The sequence below is a fragment of the Lycium barbarum genome, chromosome 8 (assembly GCF_019175385.1).
Source record: "Lycium barbarum isolate Lr01 chromosome 8, ASM1917538v2, whole genome shotgun sequence".
Taxonomy (NCBI): Eukaryota; Viridiplantae; Streptophyta; class Magnoliopsida; order Solanales; family Solanaceae; genus Lycium; species Lycium barbarum.
Window position 1 is genome coordinate 110,609,341 of NC_083344.1, and position 14,755 is coordinate 110,624,095.

General features: G+C 37.6%; 1 long non-coding RNA gene across 2 annotated transcripts; it reads left to right on the forward strand.

The window, feature by feature from the left end:
• Positions 1-5,824: 5,824 nt before the first annotated feature.
• LOC132606683 (uncharacterized) lies at positions 5,825-12,409 on the forward strand. 2 transcript variants are annotated; one of them, XR_009570016.1, is made up of 5 exons: positions 5,825-6,461; positions 6,899-6,951; positions 8,172-10,444; positions 10,859-10,911; positions 12,132-12,409. It is a non-coding gene; the product is annotated as an uncharacterized LOC132606683 (long non-coding RNA). The 2 variants fall into 2 exon arrangements; XR_009570017.1 differs by lacking the exon at positions 10,859-10,911.
• Positions 12,410-14,755: the final 2,346 nt, after the last annotated feature.

Sequence of the window (14,755 nt, forward strand, 5' to 3'; positions counted from 1 at the left end):
CTAGTACAAATTTCTCATCAATTTCCGTTTGTATTGATGTTTTCAAGTTGAAAAGACTAACAAAACCTATCTTATCTTTATCTTTATGTAATCTGAATTTCATATAAAATAGTCGCAATAAGAAAAAGACGAGAAAGCAACATAGATGGTCTTTTAATTATGAGAGTAGGTTCAAAATAGTCCCTTAACTATGTACTTAACAGCTTTGATCCTTTAAATTTGAGACAAGTTAACAAAAATGGTCCCTTAATTATTTTTAACCCTTAAGTATACACTTAATAGTTTTGGTCTTTAAGTTCGCCAAAAGTTAACACTTTTAGTCTCCGGCAAAATATTTATCGAACTTTGGTTGTTAGATTTAAGGGAACTATAAAAAAAAAAAAAATTAGCGAGAGCTCACACTTAAAATCAGGTTCCACATTTTCCTCGGAACATAAAGAACGACGTAAATCCGTCGGTGTCATAATCGGTTTTTATGTTCCGAGTCACCATTTCTAACATTATCAAGTCTGTAGGTTTCCCTCGATTTTACACGATAACCGACGTAAATCCGTCCGTTTGGTCCCTTATTTTAATAGTGTGTAATTATAAGTGTGAGTTCTCGCTAGTGAGAACTCACACTTAAAAAAATTAGCAAGAATTCACACGGATTTACATCATTTTTTATGTTCCGAGGAAAATGTGGAACCTGATTATGACACCGAAATATTCATGTCGCTGGATTGCCAAAGGCGCTACTTTTCCAACTTGCTTGATAAGAAGTTGTTGAAAGAAAGAGGGATCATTTTGGACGGGGTTCCCGAGCGTCTCCTGCCATTCTACAATCATCTAGTGGCTATCTGTTGGAATTGCATTGCTGCTCCTCCTTGTCAAGAAAATGAATAGTGGGTTCATGAGTTTTATGCTAACTTGAAGGAAGATTTTGAAAATCCCAAAATTCTGATGAGGGGAAAAGTGGTGAGATTTGGGGCTCAAGAGATCAATGACTTCTACCACTTGCCCAATCATTCAACTGAGCCAATGACAAGTAAGGATGTTTGTGGTAATGAGCATTGGTTGGTAGACAAACTGTGCGCTGAAGGGGTGGAGGTGCCTTGGCAAAATAAGAAAACGAGGATTACAAATTATGAGTTCACCGCCGAGGCCAAGATGTGGCAGTTTATCCTTCTCGGAGAAATATACACTTCTTCGAACACTTCGACTTGCACGTATGCTCGTGCCTTGATGATTGCTTGCATCCTAGATGATGTTGAGCTGAACGTTGGTCATCACATCATTCGGGAGCTGAAAGAGTATGTGTTGCAGGGTGGTCCGAGTCTAATGTTTTCATCCTTAATCACTGAGTTGTGCAAGATTGATAATGTTGGTCACACTCCAAAAGATCATTGGGTACCTCCTGATACTCCTTTCCATCCATGTAAGATTAAGGGACCAGATGGTGCGGTGACCAGTAAGAAGAGGAAGGTGGATGTGGGTGCTAGTAGCGGTTCTCCTCCCCAGCCGGAAGGGCCATTTGGAGCGTTTGGCTTCCAGGTTCAGACTGTTTATGACTTGGTATCTCAGATGTCCAAAGGACCTCCAAGTGCTGGACCCAGTGAGCTCTCGGGTGAGAATTTGAAAAAAATTCTGGATGCTCAGAAAGCACAGGAAGATAATCATTTCGTATTAAAAAAAAATCAAAGTCGATGCAATTTATACAACAAGCGAAACTTGAGAAAACTGAACATACCCCCAAAACCTGGTCATAAGTGTACATGAGCACTATAGAGATTCCTAACCATTTAAACAATTCACTGCTATAAACTGTCTGAATAAGAATTAGACAACATAAAGTAACTCAAAAGAGGAGAAATTTGTGGGCCACACGTTGTACAGTTAGCTCTACCCGAAGCTCTCGAGCATAATCCCGAATCATATCCCGAACGTTGGACCCGAACACAATCAAACCTGCACCATAAAAAGATGCAACAAGTGTAGTGTGAGTACAAAAACAACGGTACTCAGCAGCATCGTTGACCGACCCTAGTTGATACGGAGACGAGGGCTGGCCGACTACCACTTACCACTTCTCTTAACCAAAATTAGTACAAGAGATACAAGAAGGAGATATCATATCTACGTAATTCAACACAATCCTTTCCAATGCTTCGTGTTACCACTAAACTAGCTGGAGCTACCGCACACCTAGCATATGAAATTTGTTCTTACTAGTTAGCCCTAACCGATTATGAAGATTACCAGTTCATAAGCCTAATGAAGCTTTTAATCCCTTGATTTCGCCAAGTCTTTAGACATGTCTTATGGACAATTCGGAAGATCCTTCCCATTAAGCACACCCATACTTGTTTACCATTACTTCAAGTGTAAGATAACTATATATATTAAACAGTTTATCTCAATAACAGGTATTTATCAAAATAAGGCAAGTCAACACAAATATCCATAACAATCGGCATAAAGAATGAATGAATGTTTTGCAAATGCAATGCAATGCAAGGCCTTTATTTTGCATCCCAGTATACATACGTTCGAATGTCAATGAAATCGTGACCCATGGGGAGCTTACGAGACCCATATACCACCGCTTCGAAAAGTCCTCGGATCACGGTTTCCACATGTCATGTTTCAATAACCTGTCACTTAGCCGACCGGACCCATTTGTCAACGGAACGCTCTAAAACATCATCACTCGTCCGAAACTAGATCTCTTTGGACTCACAATCATATCCTCAAATAGTATGCATGAAATACATATAAGGTATGAATATGGCATGCATCAAGTTAAGAACAAGTATATAAGCATGAAATTCATCCTTAATTTCTCAATATCATAAAGGCTTCACCGTTTTACTTCCTTCTCATTCCAACGAGGATATATGAGTGATAAGCACACAAATAGATAAGACATGAAATAATAATGAGAGACATAAAGTACGGGCATCAGACCCCAATCACAGATCAAAAGGATCGTACTAATCTATTAGCTAGTGCCCAAAGCATGGAATTCAGACCAACTATACAATTTAAAGTGCGCAAATACCCTTATCATGAAGACCGGTATCCGATACAAGTGCTCGTCACATCACAAGTGTCAGAACTCCCCTTAATTAGCCCATGTCCCTCTTATTAGATTTATTTTAGCCAACCATACATACAAATAAGGTACACAGTCTCAACTTGCCTGGAACTGAAGCTTAGTATCCCCAAGTCTCCTCATTTCTTCGCCAAATCTCCGAATGGGTTCCAATCTGTTCAACACGTATTACACACGCACATATGAGTCATAAAATGTTCACATTTAGCCGATAAAGGTTCGATCTTTAGAACTACCCAACCCAACCAATTTGGGACTTTTGGGCATAGAAGGGTAAAATGGGGATTTTGAATCTCTAAAATTAGTTTACCCAACCTTTATGACGTCTAATTCATCAAGAAGTATTCAATTTAACACCACCCAAAAGGTTCATTTAGGAAAACATGGAAAAAGAATTTTTGGTCTTCATGGAGTGTGTAGCCACACTCTTCTTCCTCGCCAAAGAAACCACCATTAAAGTCCTTTAGTAAAGGATATAAAATCAAATGAGAGAGATAGGAACTTACCATAGCAAGGTTTTTGGTCTAAACCTCCAAGGTGGCTCTAGGTCGAGTTCCCAATCCAAAATGTTCAAATGGAATGAGCTAAGACGAAGTAGGATATTTATTCTAGGTCTGATTCAGCGATCTGCGCTTCAGCACACTTCTTCCGCAGGTGCAGACTCGCAGAAGCGGACAACCCATTTGATTCTGCGAGCTTATTAATCTGACTCAGGTTTCGCAGGGGCGGACCCTTTTGCGCTGCAGCCGACGCGTAGCTGCATGGCCAGTCTCGCCTCTGCGAGACTCGCCTCTGCGAGACTTTGCCTACTAGACCTTGGACGATCTAATCTTCCAATTTCTGACATCCGCAACATACTCGTGACCTCCCGGAATTGAATCTATCATGAGATATTATTCTGAAAATGCGCTACGAACTTACTCGATCACGTGGAATCTCCGAAGGAAGTACGAAATAAACCGAACAACTCTCGGACTTAATCTCGTATCAAGAATATTACCAAACGCATCAAATGACTTATCATTCGCTTCTCAAGAGTTAGCTAAGCTTAATGAAAGTCTGGAGGAAACCAACAAAGGCAGGAATTGTCAAAAATGCTAAAACGACCGAATGGGTCGTTACACGCCATCAAGACTGTTGTTTTTGGGTTGTGAGAATTTATAAAGAAAAGGTGAAAACTAATATATATATATATATATATATATATATATATATAATGTTGGAATAATAAAAAAAAAGGAGTATATATTTTTAAAAATTGAACAATATAAGATTTATTGTTCCTCAGATTAATCAGCAGAGCAACGTTCTGTATTCCTCTTCACATTTAGATAAAAAAAAAAATCAAAAACTAAAAGTACAATGGTTATCCTTAAAACTATATGAAATCCAGTGGTTGAAATGCTAAAATTCGAACTACAACTATTTTTCAAAAGCTTCCAATAACTTTTTAAAGCTAATATTTCAAAGTATAACTAAAACTAAGGGTAACTTACATAAATAGTTATAGTTTTTAGGCTCTTAACGAACCGTAGCTACTATTTTTGTAATTACAAGTCGTAAATGTGTTTTACCTATTTCGCGTGTATTCGGGTGTTGTCACGACCCAATCGGAGGGCCATGACGGGCACCCGGAGCTAACCCACCGAGCACCACTTGACATATATGCACACATTATCACATCTGAGTGGGCCATAATGCTAACTAATAGAAATCATAAGCTGTAAGGGACACAAACCCCAAAGATATACATACGTCATCAAGTTGAACCCAATTATACAAGCCGATAAGGCTATCAAAATGATATAACAAAATATGGACCAAGAAGGTCATAGAACATCTAACTGTGCATATCTGTCTATGAGCCTCTACTTGAGTGCATAACATAATAAGGACGGGTCAGGACCCCCACCATGCCCATATGTACACAAAATAATCATACCAAGCTAAACTGCAACTCAGGAACAAGTGGAGTGCTCCTGTACAATGCTAAGATGGTAGCCTAAGGGTCTGAAACGTCTCCCTGTTTACCTGTGGGCATGAACGCAGCGTCCATAAATAAAAGAATGTCATTATGAATAATGTACCGAGTATGTAAGGCATGAAGAACAACATAATAAAGATATAGAAATAACATGAGATAAGAGAGAGATAACCTGTACATCTGAATGCCTCTTAAGGCGGAAAACATGCATGCTTTCTTTTAAAAAAAAACATTTCCATACATATACATATACATCTTAATATCATACCCGACCATAATAGGCTTAGTGTTATCCGTACTGTTACATCCCGTACTCTCATGCGTTGGAAAATGTGCGGTTAAATGATATTAGTAATGGACACGAGATTATCCCCTAAGCTTATAGGTGGTTAAAGTGATGGTACACACGTATCGTAAGGATTTGAAGTTAGACCAATCGAAGAAAAATAAGTTTTGTCAAGTTTCAACATTTATTTGAATGAAATGCGGTCCGAGCAATAATACCCCGTATTTTAGACCGTGAAACTAAGCCATCCAACATGAGAAAATTTACCCGAGCCCGGAGAATTCGATCATATCCAAGGATGAAAATTAAGAGCCCGGTGTATACAAGGAATGAAGTCCCAAAATTATTTAAGACGACGAAATGTGACGACGATGATCGAAAATAATATTTTATGTATGGCAAATAAGGCTATAGACTAGTGCTATATTAGATGAGCATGATAATGAGTATATGTAGTGTATTAAAATTTATCCATATTTAAGTTAATTGAGATCAGGAAATTAATTATACGTGTAATTGATTAAATGGAGATTTGTATTGGAAACGAGAAATTTATGAAAATTATGGGATAAATATTAAGTGGACATAATCCAAGTAGGTACGGATAGGTGGCAGCAATATCATTAATACATGAGCACACGTCCACGTGGTGTCTTGCCAAGGAATGGAACAGATGACTAATGTCCTATATATTGATATATGTGTTGAAGTACAACTTGGATAATTTCCTAATATAATAAAATATTGGAGAAGAGTTGGAACCCACGGCTAATGAAATATGAAATGGTTTGGATTGTATTCTTTTTTTATTTCTCTAATTCAAAGCTTGTAGGAACAATAGGTGTGACCCTTTCTTTTAGCTGAATATTAACCCTCAAATACAAGTATGGCAGCAACGTTTTTTTTTTCCTCTAAAAGAAAACACAGTAGTAACGTTATTTTCCAAAGCATGGCAGCAAGTTGCCTTTCCAAAAGAGAATAACAATGTTTCCAGTTACGTTGGGGAGATCGAAGGTTGCTTCGTAGTGAAATAAAGCGGAAGAAGAAATTGCGAAATTGGAGCAATTAAGAATAGAAATTCCTCCGAGAAAAATAAGGTAAGATTTTCTTGTTTTATGGTGTAATTGTGTTAATAGTGTTGTAATGGAGTTATTAAAATTATATTGGACGGAATTAGAATTAAGAAAATGCATGAATTCGATGTTATAGGAATTGTGGGTTGAAATGGATTTAGAAAGGTTGTTGGGTTGTTAGAATTGTTATGGGCTGAATTGTGAGAATTATATATATATATATATATATATATATATATATATATATATATATATATATATATATATATAATGTTGATAATTTGGCCGAGTTGAATTCTCGGATTGTTGTCGATAAATTGACCGAGTTAGATTCTCGGGGACGGTGTATTTACAGGGGAAATGCTGCCGAAATTTCGGCAGATTATAAATGAATTTATTTGGAAGACTAAGGCAAGTGTGTGACAATGTGTTTAATGATTGTGTAATCTTCTTGAATGTAGACTAGCGATAGCGAGCTTGGACAAATAAGCGTAGCTAATAGGACGTGGGACAGGTATGTAAAGCTGTCCTTTCCTTCTTTTTGGCATGATCTATGACAAGTACGAAGCGTAACGATATCCATAATGAATTCATTCCTAGATGTAGGATATCCTGAGTTCTTTGACCTCTTAAGCCCGAAGGGGCATTCTCAAGTTATGCGAATTCATAATGTTGACTAAATCCCGAAGGGGACATTCATAAGGTCTTTCTCTTACCTATGCATTTTATATTTAAATTTGTGAGTCTCGAAGGAGACAAATGAAAAGGGTTTGATTGTATACATGACGTCCATAATAGTTTTTTTTTCTAAATTATTTCATGACGCGACTGAGCCTGCTATATAATGTATGGCCTCGGCTTAAGTCTGAGTGTGCTACGGCCTCAGCTTATGTCTGAGCGTGCTGTATAACATATGGCCTCAGTTTACGTTATGCCAATTGGGTTATGCATATGGTTTCACTAATAATTTCGAGGAAATTAGTTTTATACTAAAGGAAACATAAAGTTAGATTTGAATAATGTCCATAACTTTCTTATGCTAACTCAGATTGTCTTGAAACGTGTTTATGACTTTACTAATGATTCCGAGAAAACTAGTTTTATACTAAAGGAAATATAAAGTTTGATTTCCAAAACCACTCCGAAGGGGGTGTGAGATTTTACTAGTTAATTTTTCAAAACCACTCCGAACGGGGTGCGAGGATTTACTACTTCATTTCATTTACGACTTATGTCTACTTTACACATCATCATTATTATGCCGGAAGCGGCCGTCCGAAGGGACTATTATATTATTATGCCGGAAGCGGCATGCCCGAAGGGGCCATCATCATTATTATGCCGGAAGTGGCCATCCGAAGGGACTATTATGTTATTATGCCGGAAGCGGCATTCTCGAAGGGGCCATCATCATTATTATGCCGGAAGCGGCCATCCGAAGGGACTATTATGTTACTATGCCGGAAGCGGCTGTCCGAAGGGACTATTGTGATACTATATTTATATTGTGTATTCTAGAATTTGTGTATGCCGTATTTATATTGTGTATGCTAGAATTTGGGTAAGGTACCATATGGCACGGTTCAAAATGTTGTTCCAGGTTACTCCCGGGTTGCTTTTAAACTTGTTTACTATTACGCTTTTCCTTGTTTATGATTCAGCAATGCTTTACATATTCAGTACATATTCCGTACTGACCCCCTTTCTTCGGGGGCTGCGTTTCATGCCACGCAGGTACACCCAGATAAGTAGAAGATTTTGCTAAAGGTGTTCCAGCGGGATTGGCGAGCTCCATCTCAGTTCGGAGTGTTGCCGGGTCGAAGTACTTATGTCATGGTATTTTGTATATGTTAGAGACTTTGCAGACAGTGTCCTGTGGATAGGGCGTCGAGAGGTGCGAATCATTTGTAGATGTTAAAAAAAAAATATGTATTTTCAGGTGATCTCAGTTGGTAAAAAGTACGTAATTGATTGAAAGTTTTCATAATCTGTATTAAGACAATGATCTCTATTTGGAAAAGTTTCATGTTTTAAAAGTTTTTGAAATGACAGGTTTTGGTAAAGCAAACGTTTGAGGGTTCGCTCGACTCTGATGAGAGTCGGGTGCCCGTCATGCCCTACCATTGCTAGGGTGTGACAAAGTGGTATCAGAGCAGTTCGTTCTAGGGGTTGTCTGCAAAGTCGTGTCAGGTAGAGTCTTGTTCATGGGTGTGTTGTCGACCACACTTATGAACAGGAGGCTACAGGGCATTTAGGATGGTTACTCTTCTTTCATATCTAAGATCGTGCGATAGAGCCAAGCCGTAGGAAATGAGATTCCTTGTGCTAACCTTTGATTTTAGCAGGAGAGTGGTGTCAACAAGAGGAGGTAATGATCATACTGGGAGTTACAGAGGAGGTTCTGCCAAAATTTTGTTAAAAATTGATTGTGATCAGTATATATATGTGTGCTATGATCAGTAAGATACACAAGTGTAAACTGAAGAATGAAAGATTAATAATAGTTGTAAATCAGCTGAAAGGAGGGTTATGAGATGGGTTAGGAATGAGTTTGAGAGTTAGGTTGAAATTACTCTAGGATATAGGAGTGAGTCGAGGGTTAAGATAAGTTCTCTCGGGGATTAGAAGTATGGTTGATGAATTAAGATTAATATGATTCGAATAATGTGATAAGATTACGAGAAGAGACATAAGAGGGGAAGCAATGACAAGCAAGGAGTCATTCGAGAGATGAGTTAGTATAAAAAAAAAAGTAAGCGTTAACGAGTAAAAAAAAAATGATGATGAAACAAGGAAAAGAAAGAAACATGATTATATGTGTTTGAGGAAAGGGAGTAACGTGATATTAGTAAGTGTTGGAATTGGATACGAGTATTAGTCTTCATTTAACATTCGAGGACGAATGTTTCTAAGAGGGGAAGGATGTTACATCCCGTACTCTCATGCGTTGGAAAATGTGCGGTTAAATGATATTAGTAATGGACACGAGATTATCCCCTAAGCTTATAGGTGGTTAAAGTGATGGTACACACGTATCGTAAGGATTTGAAGTTAGACCAATCGAAGAAAAATAAGTTTTGTCAAGTTTCAACATTTATTTGAATGAAATGCGGTCCGAGCAATAATACCCCATATTTTGGACCGTGAAACTAAGCCATCCAACATGAGAAAATTTACCCGAGCCCGGGGAATTCGATCATATCCAAGGATGAAAATTAAGAGCCCGGTGTATACAAGGAATGAAGTCCCAAAATTATTTAAGACGACGAAATATGACGACGATGATCGAAAATAATATTTTATGTATGGCAAATAAGGCTATAGACTAGTGCTATATTAGATGAGCATGATAATTAGTATATGTAGTGTATTAAAATTTATCCATATTTAAGTTAATTGAGATCAGGAAATTAATTATACGTGTAATTGATTAAATGGAGATTTGTATTGGAAACGAGAAATTTATGAAAATTATGGGATAAATATTAAGTGGACATAATCCAAGTAGGTACGGATAGGTGGCAGCAATATCATTAATACATGAGCACACGTCCACGTGGTGTCTTGCCAAGGAATGGAACAGATGACTAATGTCCTATATATTGATATATGTGTTGAAGTACAACTTGGATAATTTCCTAATATAATAAAATATTGGAGAAGAGTTGGAACCCACGGCTAATGAAATATGAAATGGTTTGGATTGTATTCTTTTTTTATTTCTCTAATTCAAAGCTTGTAGGAACAATAGGTGTGACCCTTTCTTTTAGCTGAATATTAACCCTCAAATACAAGTATGGCAGCAACGTTTTTTTTTTCCTCTAAAAGAAAACACAGTAGTAACTTTATTTTCCAAAGCATGGCAGCAAGTTGCCTTTCCAAAAGAGAATAACAATGTTTCCAGTTACGTTGGGGAGATCGAAGGTTGCTTCGTAGTGAAATAAAGCGGAAGAAGAAATTGCGAAATTGGAGCAATTAAGAATAGAAATTCCTCCGAGAAAAATAAGGTAAGATTTTCTTGTTTTATGGTGTAATTGTGTTAATAGTGTTGTAATGGAGTTATTAAAATTATATTGGACGGAATTAGAATTAACAAAATGCATGAAATCGATGTTATAGGAATTGTGGGTTGAAATGGATTTAGAAAGGTTGTTGGGTTGTTAGAATTGTTATGGGCTGAATTGTGAGAATTATATATATATATATATATATATATTGCTGTTGTTATTGTTGTTGATAATTTGGCCGAGTTGAATTCTCGGATTGTTGTCGATAAATTGACCGAGTTAGATTCTTGGGGACGGTGTATTTACAGGGGAAATGCTGCCGAAATTTCGGCAGATTATAAATGAATTTATTTGGAAGACTAAGGCAAGTGTGTGACAATGTGTTTAATGATTGTGTAATCTTCTTGAATGTAGACTAGCGATAGCGAGCTTGGACAAATAAGCGTAGCTAATAGGACGTGGGACAGGTATGTAAAGTTGTCCTTTCCTTCTTTTTGGCATGATCTATGACAAGTACGAAGCGTAACGATATCCATAATGAATTCATTCCTAGATGTAGGATATCCTGAGCTCTTTGACCTCTTAAGCCCGAAGGGGCATTCTCAAGTTATGCGAATTCATAATGTTGACTAAATCCCGAAGGGGACATTCATAAGGTCTTTCTCTTACCTATGCATTTTATATTTAAATTTGTGAGTCTCGAAGGAGACAAATGAAAAGGGTTTGATTGTATACATGACGTCCATAATAGTTTTTTTTTCTAAATTATTTCATGACGCGACTGAGCGTGCTATATAATGTATGGCCTCGGCTTAAGTCTGAGTGTGCTACGGCCTCAGCTTATGTCTGAGCGTGCTGTATAACATATGGCCTCAGTTTACGTTATGCCAATTGGGTTATGCATATGGTTTCACTAATAATTTCGAGGAAATTAGTTTTATACTAAAGGAAACATAAAGTTAGATTTGAATAATGTCCATAACTTTCTTATGCTAACTCAGATTGTCTTGAAACGTGTTTATGACTTTACTAATGATTCCGAGAAAACTAGTTTTATACTAAAGGAAATATAAAGTTTGATTTCCAAAACCACTCCGAAGGGGGTGTGAGATTTTACTAGTTAATTTTTCAAAACCACTCCGAACGGGGTGCGAGGATTTACTACTTCATTTCATTTACGACTTATGTCTACTTTACACATCATCATTATTATGCCGGAAGCGGCCGTCCGAAGGGACTATTATATTATTATGCCGGAAGCGGCATGCCCGAAGGGGCCATCATCATTATTATGCCGGAAGTGGCCATCCGAAGGGACTATTATGTTATTATGCCGGAAGCGGCATGCCCGAAGGGGCCATCATCATTATTATGCCGGAAGCGGCCGTCCGAAGGGACTATTATGTTACTATGCCGGAAGCGGCTGTCCGAAGGGACTATTGTGATACTATATTTATATTGTGTATTCTAGAATTTGTGTATGCCGTATTTATATTGTGTATGCTAGAATTTGGGTAAGGTACCATATGGCACGGTTCAAAATGTTGTTCCAGGTTACTCCCGGGTTGCTTTTAAACTTGTTTACTATTACGCTTTTCCTTGTTTATGATTCAGCAATGCTTTACATATTCAGTACATATTCCGTACTGACCCCCTTTCTTCGGGGGCTGCGTTTCATGCCACGCAGGTACACCCAGATAAGTAGAAGATTTTGCTAAAGGTGTTCCAGCGGGATTGGCGAGCTCCATCTCAGTTCGGAGTGTTGCCGGGTCGAAGTACTTATGTCATGGTATTTTGTATATGTTAGAGACTTTGCAGACAGTGTCCTGTGGATAGGGCGTCGAGAGGTGCGAATCATTTGTAGATGTTAAAAAAAAAAGTATGTATTTTCAGGTGATCTCAGTTGGTAAAAAGTATGTAATTGATTGAAAGTTTTCATAATCTGTATTAAGACAATGATCTCTATTTGGAAAAGTTTCATGTTTTAAAAGTTTTTGAAATGACAGGTTTTGGTAAAGCAAACGTTTGAGGGTTCGCTCGACTCTGATGAGAGTCGGGTGCCCGTCATGCCCTACCATTGCTAGGGTGTGACACGTACCCCTTCCATAATAGGCTCGGTGTTATTCGTACCCAACTGTAGTAGTGTGCACAGTAGGTGCCGTACCTGGACGACTATAGAGTGGCTCGGTGTCAGAAAATAGCTACACACATATATAAAGCATGCATGAGAGCTCAAAGAAACGTTATGACTCTATCGGAGTGACGTAAGGTCGGGAAACCTCCGATTTTCGTTATGGAACTATCATAGTCGGCATATCTCACCTTGAAGGATCAATAACCATAAGATCAGATCAACAACAATAACTAAAATCAATAACCATAAGACCAGATCAATAATCATGAGACAAGGATCAATAATATCATAAGAACATCAAGAAACATAAGCTTCTAGTATTTCTAAGAATAGGGTCACTATGGAGATCATTTCTGTAAGTTTGTATCAATAAAATCATGGCATGAGAAAGAAAGGGACAACCTTAACATATCTCGTTGTCTACTTAACCACTCAACGTCTATCCTCCCGAGCTTGTAAATATACAGTCAAGATGATTCACACTAAGGTTAAGTCGTTGAAGTACTTATAAGGTCAAACTAAACTAATAGGTGAACTAACGAAATTTGGACAACATTTCCCCTATATTACCTACTTCCACCAAACTTCAAAACAACTCCCAAGCATCAATAATAACATCAAAAATACCATATCCAAAAGATTACATTCATATTAGACTCAAAACAATCCAAAACTCCCTTTCAAAATCAATCCATAGCCGTCAACTTCAACTTAATACCGTATGACTTCTCTACCATGATTATCTTCACTTTAAGACTTACTAAACCTCCAAATCAACTCAACATAACTAATAAGAATAAGAACATACCTTATACTTGAAGAACTTCAACTCACACAACTTGCTTCACGACCAAATTCACCACAACTCTAAGTAGAAGCAAGAACGATCACCTTCTATGAACTAGTTGCGGATTTAGAGCTTGATCTTCTCTTGTAATGCTTTGGAATGATTTGGAGTGTTTGAGAGAGCTTATAAGGTCACTAGGGATCTTTTTTTGGTGAAAATATGAGCCCCAAGTTGTGCCTCTTTAATATATAATCAAGGAATAAAGTCTCCACCGCCTCAATTTCACCGTACACTTTCACGACCATGAAATATTTCACTGGCCGTGAAACTGGTCCAGAAGCTCCTCACCACTGCCACCATTTCACGGTGGTGGCTGCCTTCTTTTTATGGCCGTGGAATATGATGTGCCGGGATTTTGGCATATCTAATGCTCTTTAAATCTAAGTTTTACTTATTTTCGAGCAAGTTCGTGGTAGTTTGATGTGTTTTATGTGTTGTGCAGGTGTTTTGAAGTTAGAATGCTCGGAAAGCGAAAAAACGAGGAAAATAGGCAACCTGTTCTGATAAGCATAAGGACGGACCGTCAACATGCTCGACGGCCCGTCAAATTGCCTCGTCAAAAAGTTCCTGCGAAGTAACAAAAACATCAAAGCATACTCAGATCGTCGACTTGCACCGTCGACATGATCGACGGTCCGTCGAAGTGCTTCGACGGTGGAATTCCTGCAGGGTGATAAAAGTGTAATCAGATCGTCGAGTTGGTCGTCGAGCATGTCAACGACCGTCGAAGTGCTAGCCGAGATGGAACAGGACTGGGATTGATTATTCTGAGTTTTAACTTGTATAAATACCTGTTTAGGTTTTATTTTTCAGACATCTGGAGTTTTAGACTTGTAGTAATTACTTTTGAGTTATTCTTGCTTTTGAAGACTTCTAGACAATTACATTCATTACTTTCAAGTTTTATTCGTAAGTTCAATACAATAATTCAATTATGCAATCTTCAATCTTTTATTGTTTTCTTATTGCCATGAGTAGCTAAACACCTTTACTAAGGTTGTGAACCTAAGGATAGGTGTTTTGTGATTGGAGATCGTGAAAGATATACGCATAATGGATTGTTAGGGTATATTTGTTCTTCGTATTCATCATATAGTTAGTGGTTGCAAACATTAGCTCATGCCATAAACTTTAGTTTATTTGGGAAAATAGCTAGGGTTAGGTAAGAATAAATAACAAGAACTCAGGGGTTTAAACCTTGTTTAATAAATTCACTTAGGAATAAGATGAATTTATTTGGCATAATTAACCGTTCTTCATGCATACTTTCTTATCTTTGGAAAAAGTATAGAGAGAAATAATATTTTTTTATTGGGAAATAGTTTAAATT